Source organism: Lepisosteus platostomus, chromosome 8 (assembly GCF_059453375.1).
Source record: "Lepisosteus platostomus isolate fLepPlt1 chromosome 8, fLepPlt1.hap1, whole genome shotgun sequence".
NCBI classification, from domain to species: Eukaryota; Metazoa; Chordata; class Actinopteri; order Semionotiformes; family Lepisosteidae; genus Lepisosteus; species Lepisosteus platostomus.
The window spans coordinates 31332849-31343975 of NC_142618.1; positions in this window are offsets into that span (position 1 = coordinate 31332849).

Below are 11127 nucleotides of genomic sequence, written 5' to 3' on the forward strand. Positions count from 1 at the left end.
GTTCATAGTTTCATTGAGGCTTATTTTTTGTGTGCCTTTAAAAGACTTTTACTGACTTGGCTTTGTTCATTTTAAGCTCCCTTTCCCTTATAATCAAAGACCTTTTTGTAAAATTCACCAAACTCCATGGCCTAATATTAATTCAGTCCCATTCTCAACCTGTCGGTGTCTTAACATGCCGACTTTGTTCCTGCAAACCCCTTTTCTTTCTGAACACCTAGAACAGAGCCCAGAAGGACTCAAAGAATGTGCAGCTGTCCTGGTACACAGTGGGGAGTGGTTGCAGTTTACACAGACACTTGGAATATTAGAGGAAATTCTGCCTTTCTAAAGGAGGACAGAATACCTCAAAAGCCAAAATGAGGACTCATCTGGCTTTTCATTTTCTTTTTGTTTTAGTTTTTTTATCAGTGTCTGCCTTGCTAAAGAATTCCCCATCAGTTCCACTAAAAATAGATGTGGTCATCAGTGTTAGAACATATACAGCCTCTGTAAGCCGGCAGAAATAAAGCAGTCTGACCTGACCCCCCACTGTTCTTGTGTCAGGGTTTGGCCTCTTGATTTTTGAAGTTTTGGTACGTGTCACTGTGTGGAGCCTCCAAGCATCACAAGACGTGTAATCTGTTCATCTTCATGTGGCTTTAGCGCAATAAGGACCAAACCAAAGACTGTTGCTGGTGGTTGAAAAGTCATGCTGCCTAAGAGAAAAGCATGTATGATCATGACACTGTAAAACTGAGCCTCTATGTTTTTTTGTACTTTTTGTATATTTACCCATACTAGGTTGTGTTATGTGCATTTGCTTTAAAAAAAGGGAACTGGCATCGATCTTGCCTCTTTTGGTGTGACTGCACTATACAGTAGGCAATTCTATCTGATCACATCTGAAGTTACCATCTGCACTTCATTGCTGTACATTTTGAGATAAATAGTAGTTTTGCATTCACAGAGAAGGAAAAGGCTGTGTGACATGTCATGGCCTAAAAACAACCGTTAACACTTTTGTTTTCTTATCATTTTGTCACTCGACTTTTTGAAGTGCAACACACACAGAAAAAAGACTCTCCAGTGTCAGTGCGAAGGGTGTTAATGAAAAATAACACAAGTGTTTCTTCCTGACTATGTCTTGTTATTGGCTACAAACTACTAGCTGCCACTCTATGGGTCAGTTTCAACAGCTCAGAGTCTGTCTTGTAAAACATGTCCTAATGGGAATTTCTATCAGTCTATCATACTGTTGAACTACTGACAATGGCAGAAAATATAGTTTGTCCATTGTAATTCAACATAAGTATGAGGGAGTTATTCCTGTATAGCAGTACTATTTGGATGTACATTACTGCCACGCTGGCAGTCTAATAGAACAATTTCACCCACTGCAACCCTCAGACATATGAGGCAATAAGGTGCCTATGAATGCATCAAGGAGAAGAACAGCAATCTAGCCCACACTGTGCTTAAAACAGCTCTGGCACAATAACACCAAATACACCCTTAAAATGCACTCAGCCTTCTAAAAACACAGAGTGCATTCATGGTCTGGAATGACAATGGACCATTTTAATTATCACATGAAATCTTTCAAAAGTTGTTTGTCATTCGAACCTAGGTGCCAATTTGTACATTCCTGTGTACACTGATGTTATTCAAGTTGTGAAAGTGGGTATGGACTTCATTCTGCTGTTCTAGAAGTGCTGAGCAAAACTGACCTCTGTTTTATTTTTTTTAAATCATACAGTATAATCTATTGAGAAAATACAATTTTCCTTGCCAATTAGCCATTAGGCATTTTTAATATGGAGAGTGGGATGCAAAGAACTGAACTCTCCTAAGCTGGCCCCCTGGGTTCTGAGATCTCTGAGATCAACACCAGATGTGGGCATTGAGAATTAAAGGAATCTTCATTGGAAAACTGCAAAGCAAAACGTCAGCTTGCTAAACTTTCAGATCAGTTCATAAAGAAAGGAAAAAAATAAGTTATATTTGAAAAAAAGTATTTTAGGTGTAGAGGAAAGACGTCAGGAAGGAGCTTGTGTTTTTTACAGAAAGCTGCGCACCAGAGCGCACATGACACTGAGGGGTAACAGTAGTGGCACAGTAGTGGCACAGTAGTGGCAGGAGTCATCCCCTGGGGAAATACATCAAGGTACTGCTTTGGGACACCAAGGTAATCTACAATTATCAGTAAGAGGAGGACATCTGGGTAAAGTGGGACTGGCACTGGCCTTTGCCAGTTACCAAAGCGGAACAGTGTTATAGCGTCTGAAGAAGATTGCCTCGTTTTGTGTTTCTTCTGTTTTGTCTTTTGTTAGCCTTATGCACACAAATGTGTTCAAGAGGGAGGTGCCTCGACTGCTGCTGGTGCCTGATTGTATTTCGTAGTCTCTGTGTGCGTGCTTGTTTACGCTGTTTTCATGTAACGGTATCCACGTAGAGACATAGAATCGTTTTCTAAAACTTAAAAATGTCTGTGAAATGCGACTTTTAAAACAAGAAAACCCAAAGCTGGTACTGTAAATGGTGGAAGATTTTCTTTTGTAACTATGCATGCCGCATGGACATGTTTTTTTTTATAAAAAACGAAAACAAAATACTTGTTTTCATCAAATGAAGGAAAGAATGAAGGGAGAATTATAGTGGTCGTCGCTATGACAAGGAGCCTGGGGAATGGACATCTATTGGACTTTGCGACTTGCAAGCCAATGGGTAGTGTGTTGTTGCTGTAAAATGGAATGTTTTGAAAGAAAGTCAGCTTTAAGAGGCCTGTTTTTAATTAAGTCCATACCAGCTGGCAATCCAGAATATGCATCAACAATTGTGGAGCACACCACACTAATTACTTTTGAACACTCAACTTTTGAGTTAAAAAGTTAAAGTCCTGATTCACAGGAGGGAAAGAATGCCTTTGGAAAGACCTGCGTTATACTTTCATTTGCTGGATGAGGCCATGACTTTGTCTTTGGTTCTGTGAAGGTCATAGTTTTGTTTGTACCCAGACAATTTTGTTGTACTTGACCAGCAGTCGGTCATCTGTGACAAGGCTGCAACCAAGGAACTTATGTTGGCCTCATGGTACTGATCCAGTGCGGTCAACTTTACTGCCAGCTACTGGCACTACTAAAACATACTGTGCACTGTTAGTTATGAAAAAGTAAAGCAACATATCTCTCACTAAGTACAGATGCAAGGCTTGACTTTCAGCTGTAAATTATTCTTGACCAGAAAGATGAAAGCCAGCTGCCATGAACACCAGGTTAAATCTTCCCTTCATCACAGTGGCTGTTTATCAAGGTGGTCTAACAGTCCTGTTCTGTCTGCCTGGAAGATAAGACTAAAAAAAGTTCCTGAACCCCAGCTTCTGGACAGTACCCGTCTTTTTACTGTGGGACTCCTGAAATGGAGAAACAAGGGAATCTGATTCCCTCCGACAGCTTCCACCACCCCCAAGAACCCAGGACTCTAATCATGTACAGCGCCTTTATGTGCAAAGAAAGAGTTAAAGGCGCTATATAAATCTTAACTGTATTATAATTTAATTGTACTAGGACACTGTGGGGATCAAGAAACGTTGTGGCTGTGACTTGCTGAGACAGTATGGATGTAAATGAAAGTAGCGTTTGCCAAAGCTTGTACCTGCAAGACTGTCTAGGTTTTTTTTTAATGTGTGTAACCCTCTGGCTTCATCTGAAGTGGTCTGAGAGCCTGGTTGACTTCAGTGAAAATTACTTAACCTGCCTTCTCTTTTGCATCATGGTGTTGAGATCAATTGATCACTGATTTCATGTTGGTCAGTTCACTGAGGTCTTCCTTGCTTTCCTGTCCACCTCTGCCAACTTCAAAGTTCATTAAAAGTGACTAAAATGCTAGACTAGTCCTAATTCTTCCTTTGTTGACTAATCTAGTGTAAATTGGTCTGTTGCATAAAACTACAGACATTTAATGTGTAACCAAAAATGTTAATGTCTCCTCTAGGCTGATGTGTTTACTTGTGTCTATTGTAGCAGTTCTGAAAAATAAAACACTAGTCTAATCATGATCTCAGCATCCAGTGACTTTGGATGGCTCCACTCTTAGCTGAAGGATGCCCATAGGAAAACATGAAAACTCATCAATTTACTATAAGCAGCAGTGGTGAAAAATTCTGGTTCTCGAAAGAAACAAACCAGTGTGTGGTTTGCAGGGTCTGTTAAAATAACATTGGTCCCCTATTGGAAAGACATACTGTATGTTTGGTGTAAATTAGACGATGTGGTTACATTCAGAATGGAAGGCAGAATGAAAATAAGGTAGCAGTCTAATTTGGGACTTAAAATTGTGAGTGCTGTTTGTTTTCTGGGCCTCCCTCAGGTTTAGTGTGATTTAGAAGGGAAATCTGTAACAAGACCAAAAAACATTTTTAAAGTAGGAGACGTCATCTCCTGTCCTTGATAGCTATGACAAGTATTATTAGTGCATAAAAACTCAGCTAATGGGATTAATTCAACTAGTATTTTTTCCAGCACATGAGTTCTGTGTATTGCATACAATTTTTCATCACAGATTAAATTTCATTCATGTGCTGTGTAACACATGTGGGAGGAAATATGTCGTCTATATCCACATATCCACGCAGTATTTCAGTTATGCAACTGAGACCATATGGCCATCAAGGACTGGAGCTGAGCCATCACAACATTTCCAATCAGTGTTAAGAAAGAAACATGTCCTTAATCTTGCAGGAGTGTGTTTTGTTTCATGCGAAATGTACTGGTGATCCAGAACTGATAATGTCCTGCTGGTTGTAAAAAAATAATGAAAATAAACCATTTCTAGGCATCCATTACTTGTTTTCCTTTTCTACTATCATCCTTTTCCGAAGGCACTCCATAACATTTTTTTTAATGACAAGCAAAAGACAGTTTGTATACACATTTTTTCATGGCAAACAGCCATAGTAGTGTACAGGTACCTGCCTGTTGTTACAGAGCTTAAGAACTACTCAAGGTATTTTTTTTTGTTTTATAATGCTATTGTGATAAAGATTTAATGCATATTTTGAACTGTATAATGAAGTAATTATGATAAGTGACTTTCAAGTTCAATTTTGAGTTGACTCAATTGATACACTTCCAAGATGTCCTTGTGTTTTAAAACTTTTGGTAACTTAGTAAAACATTTATATGTTAATATAGTAATTTTCATAATTCAGGGGGTTGTCGATTTAAGAAAGCAGGTGATACCTTTTTCTAGTGAGAGAATGCAGAAGAAAATCCTGCCAAAACAAGGAATTACTTTCTCAGAATGACTCCTTTCATGGACAGTACAGTGGTGAAGCGGTTAACATTGCTACTTCGCAGCACGGAGGCCCCGGATTCAAGTCCAGACCTGGGGTACTATCTGCGTGGAGTTATTTATGGTTTCCCTGTGTTCCCATGGGTTTCCTCCCAGGTAAGCCTTCCTCCCATAAGACATACTGGTAGATTCGGTGACTTCTAGGAAAATTGGACATGGTGTGAGTGCATTTGTATTTGGTGTCTGCATCTGCTGTCTGATGGATTGGCATCCTGGCCAGGGGGTACCCTGTCTTCCATCCATTGTTTGCCAAGGCAGCGAGCACATGGCTCCTCCATGACCCTGAATCCAAAGAAGCAGCTAGAAAATGGATGGATGCACGTTTTTATCCCCAAATTGAAACTTGCCTACCTGCTGAGACCATAGATGAGTTTCATGACCTTTTTCCTGCATCCTAAGTAACTGTGAGCCTGGTTAAGAATTTTGTGAGCTAGCCAAATGAACATGATGGTCTGAACATGTGGTCTTTAATAACATAAAAGGATGTAAATAACTGAAAAGGGCAAGTTAAAATGAAAAGGTTAATGAAAATGTTAAAAAGGTCCTGTCAACAACATTAGACAAACCCTTTTACTGATAAGGAATAATGTACAGAACCCTCAAAGGAATGTGATTTCTTTGTTCCCCCGCACAGTGAGGTAACAATGTCATAAATTAGGTAGCACATTTTAAAAAGACATACATTTACAATAATGTACAAACACAAATTTAATGACGTCATTCAGGTGGGTAGCTGTGTCAGCATGCGTAGTCTGCAAAGGAACAAGTAATAGGTTTATTCCATGCTGAAAAGAGAAGAGAGAAAACACATAGTTCAGGTGTGAGAAAGACAGAGCAGACAGCAAAGATTAAATAGCACAGAAGAACAAAAGCTGGGAGAGGGGAGAAGGCAGGAGAGGCAGAGAGGCCACTCAGGAAGTGCGAAGTGCAGCAGGGTGAAGAAAGGTGTGAAGTCAAAACCTGCATACGAATAGAGAAGATTACATGGAAATAAATCGGTCATTGAGAGAAGGGGGATGGTGTGAACCTAGTTTAAGGATGAGTTTCGGGTCTGTTGTTTTTCTGCTATTGGAGTTGAGAAACCCTTCTTTGAGAACAGAGACAGAGAGATCAGTGTGATCGTGGCTGGCTGAGGTGAAATGAGAAACTATTGGCTTGGAGAAATCTTTAATCTTCACAGCCCGAACATGTTCTCTGAAGCGGTCTCCTAGTCTCTTCTTCCAGTTTCCCCAACGTAGATAGCTGGGCATTTTTTGTAGGAGATACAGTAAATGAGGTTGCTGGAGGTACAGGATGTCGTCTGTGTGATCCAGAATTGACCTGAGGGGCCCTGAATGAGCTGTTGTTAGATATGTATTTTGCAGCGAGTTCTGTTGCAGGGGAAGTTGCCTGGTGGGGGTGATTGCCGAGTGCGGTCAAGGGAGCTGAGAACCAGAAGTTTACGTAGATTGGGTGGTCGGTGATATGAGATGATTGGGTGGTTAGAAAAAAGAGTACCGATGGAGGGATCGCCCTGTAAAATGGAGTAGTTGTTAATAATGGTCCTGGGGATAGAAAGTGTGTTAGTGTGGTAGGGAAGCACCAAAGGAATGCGGTTGTGAGACCGGGAGTTCCTGGTCGAGTTGATGAGCCGAGGGCTGTTTGGCCCGGGAGAGGGCCCGATCGATAACATGGGTGGGGTATCCTCTGTCGATGAAAAAAGAATACATTTTGAGTGCTTGGTTCTGGAAATTCATGTCGTCACCGCAGAGTCGACAAATTTAATGACTACTCCTGTTAAGTACAGAGATACAACACGCAGAGTATCAGGGCCCTGCCTTCTATAGCAACAGGAAATATATCTCAAACCTGCAACCGAGCCAAAAATACAAAGTAGGAAAAATATTCCCCTATTCCAAATAATGTATCAAAATTTTGTATTGGGTATCACAAATAGGAAATAAATATTTTTACAACTAAAAGCTAACAGTCATTTTATTAAAGCAAAGAATTGCACCCTTCAGTGCTCAACTTACCTGGACATATTTTGCAAGTGTATATTTCTATCTAGATCTAATATTTAGGCATTTTCATCATTATATGATGAAAGAACATGTATGAAACGTTATAAAACATGGGGAGGCAATTTGGCTAATCTAACCCATTTAGTTGCTACTAGCAAACTGATCTGAGAGTCTCATGCAGCTGTTATTTAAAAGAATTCATCTTCAACAACACAGCCCGATTTCTTCTTCCATACTCCCACAGCTCTATGGGTAAAAAAGTCTTTCCAGCTTTCAGGTTTAGATACTCTCCCACACAGTTTCCACTTGTCCTCTGGTTTGTGTCTCACTGTTGATTCTAAAGAATTCTACTGTATTGAATTTTGTTCATGTCATAGAGAGTTATGAATACTTGTATCAGGCCCCTCTGTTTAAGGTTTAATTTTTTTTCAACTTGTTAGGTACAGGAAATTCCTTTAAGCATGGGAAGGCATAATTTCTTCCAGATTCCAATACATTTTTTGTAAAGTGGTGACTAAATTATGCACAGTATTTTAATGAGTTCTTATCAGTGCACTGTACATGACATCCCTTAAATCCTACACTTTGAACTATAGAGCCTAACATTTTGTCTCTTTTATTCCTTCCACCACATTGTCTAGAAGATGTAAATGTCAATAAAAATACATTCATAAGTAGTCCCTTCATAATCAGTGTTTACCATTTTATACTGATAGTTTTGTTTTTACCACCTGCATGTACTAATCTATACTTGTCTACATTAAATGTCACCTGTGATCTGGTGGTTCAGTCTTGAGTGTAAAATATTTTCAAATTTCCTTTCAGCCTCTTATCGAATCCTTCTAATTAAGTACAATTTGCACTAATTGACTCATAACAAAATCTAGCTCACTGATTTAAATTAGAAAGAGCAGTGGTACTCCACACCAATTAGGGCACTAACACCTTATTTATACTCTCTTTTTTATTAACTAGTTCTCAATCTAAATACACATTAACTTGAATGAGAACTAACTGGAATTTGAGAATTAAGTTTTTATGAGGAAAAAAGCCTTCTAAAGATGTAAATAAATCATGTGCTTTGTGTGTCAATACTGTTATCACTGCAATTTCATAAGACCTAGCTAATCTAAAGCTATACTGACTGACTGTCCCATCCATCCATTTTCTAGCCAGTTTTATAATAATAATAGTAAAAGCAATAATAATAATAATAAATGCTTACGCTTATATAGCACTTTTCTGGACACTCCACTCAAAGCACTTTACAGGTAATGTGGACTCTCCTCCTCCACCACCAATGTGCAGCATCCACCTGGATTATGCAACAGCAGCCAAAGTGCGCCAGAACGCTCACCACACCTCAGCTATTGGTGGGGGGGGGGGGGGGAGAACAGAGTGATGAAGTGAAGGAGGCCATGATTGGTAAAGGCCAATTGAAATTTGGCCAGGACGCCCAGGGTTACACCCGTACTCTTTTTGAGAAAAGCCCTGGGATTTTTAATGACTACAGAGAGAACATCAGTTTTACGTCTCATCTGAAGGATGGCGCCTTTTTACAGTATAGTGTTCCCATCACTATACTGGGACATTAGGACCCACATAGACCGCAGGGTGAGCGCCCCCTGCTGGCCCCACTAACACCTCTTCTAGCAGCAACCGTAGTTTCCCAGGAGGTCTCCCAACCAGGTACTGACCAGGCTCACACCTGCTTAGCTAGTGGTTGCTTTATCCAATACAGGCTCGTGGAGGAGCCAGAGCCAACTCGAGCAAGCAGCCAGTCCTCTGCAGGGCAGACACAAACACAGACATGCACACCAGGCATTCATTTTCCAGAAGCCAATTAACCTACCAGTATGTCTTCGGGAGAACATAAAAGCTCCATGAAGATTGCACATTAGGAATTGAACCCAGGACCCCGGTGCTGTGATGCAGCACAGCTAACCACTGTACTCCTGTGCTGCCCTCTTTCCATACAGATGATTCCCTTGTTTACAGTAGTTTTGTCATTTCAATAATCTTACATGTCATACAAATAAGACATTGGTCAATAATTTCTAATTATTAGTCAATAATTTTGTCACCATTTAATGGGTGGGCAGTACATCAGTAATTTTCCAGTCAATTGAGTATTACGTTCATGGACAATGAACAGCATCTGTTGTTTTCCTTAAGTACATTTTCCTCAATACTCTCAGACTCAGGAAATGTATTTAATTATATATAGAAATACACAATTGCCATGTGGTTAACAGGGGAATTCACGGTGTACATTTTTCAATGTTGTGTTTTCATGCATTGCTTTCTGGTACAAGTTTAAAAAAGCTGGGGAAATCTACTTTCTTATCCAGTGCTACCAGGTGAAAAATATTCTGATAGTTTCAAAGAAGGCAAAGCTGTGGTACAAAAGTTCAAGATCAATCGGGAGTAAGAGAAGGAACAGAAAATTACATAGTCCAACAGCAAACCTTAGTTTCAAGAATCTGTAATACTGGAAACATCTACATGTCATGCCGGTGGACACAAGCAATGAGAGGCATTTGTCTGCTCAACTGAAGCCCTTGATTTTAACCCTTTTTCCATTAAAATATTTAATTATTTCTACATTTCTTATTTTAATTATTTACATAAGGTGTAAAGCAATTTGAAATTAAAATTTAACATGACATGCACTTCATATTTATATTTTTGGTGTTTTCATTTCTCACATTTGTTTCCAAAGATAATATGACATTTTCTACCAGTCTGAATAAAACACCCCTCTCCCTGTACTTCGGCTGGTTTCTTTGATAATATTTGTAATAATGGTTTATTACTGTTACACATCACTGCACCTCACACACTGCCACCATTCATCCTCTAGAATGGAGCGAGTTTGAAGTAACCCTTTTAAGCATTGCAAGGTGATTAACAGCAAATAGAATGTAGCAAATAGAACAGCAAAATAACTTTTTAACATAATGTTTTACATAGAATAAACTCTATAGACACTATATTTACTCTTTATAAACTACTCAGACATTTTGAGATTCATCACCCATAAAGTCAAAACTTTTTTGTAAAAAGAAAAAACCCTCTCATTTTCACTTTTGCCTGATCAGTTCTAACCCTTTAGTTCTCCATAGTAATTATCTTACATTAAGAGCAGAGATATCTAACTCTTAATCTCACTTAAGGAGATGAATGACTAATAGAGTATGCTCAGAAAATAATGGCTTCAGATAACAGGACTTAAAATAAACTTTTAATCATCAGACCTATAATACAGAGGACATACAGAATAAGGTTAATTTCATGATTTAACCAGCAATCCCATTTTCTAAATATTTTAACCTTTAGATCTACACACTGCTTATCTGTAACTACCGTAATTTTAAGCCAATGCACTCCTGAGCATGCACTACATTGTACCTCACTGCAGTGCCCCTTAAAAATGTGGTTGTGGGCAGCAAGCCTGCATGGAAAACCACAAAAGGTCTTGACAGAAACTTAAAGGTGCAAAGAAAAAAAAGACTTGATCCCAGGTGGGTCTCTTTTCTACTCTTATAAAGTATTTGACCAAACAAATGCAGCAGGATGTTCTCTCTTTGCTGTGCTCTGTGTTCCTATTCTCCTGCAAGGACTGCGTGCATACAAATCTATTGTCAGAGTCACGGCTGACCTTAACAGTGACGAAAACAGACTTTTTATCACACTGCTGTTCTCAAAGGACAAGAACCATCCTTACAAGAATCTGGGCTATATAATAAAGCAATGCTGTTCTCAGAAAAGGAGTATCTTTAACGGGGCTTAC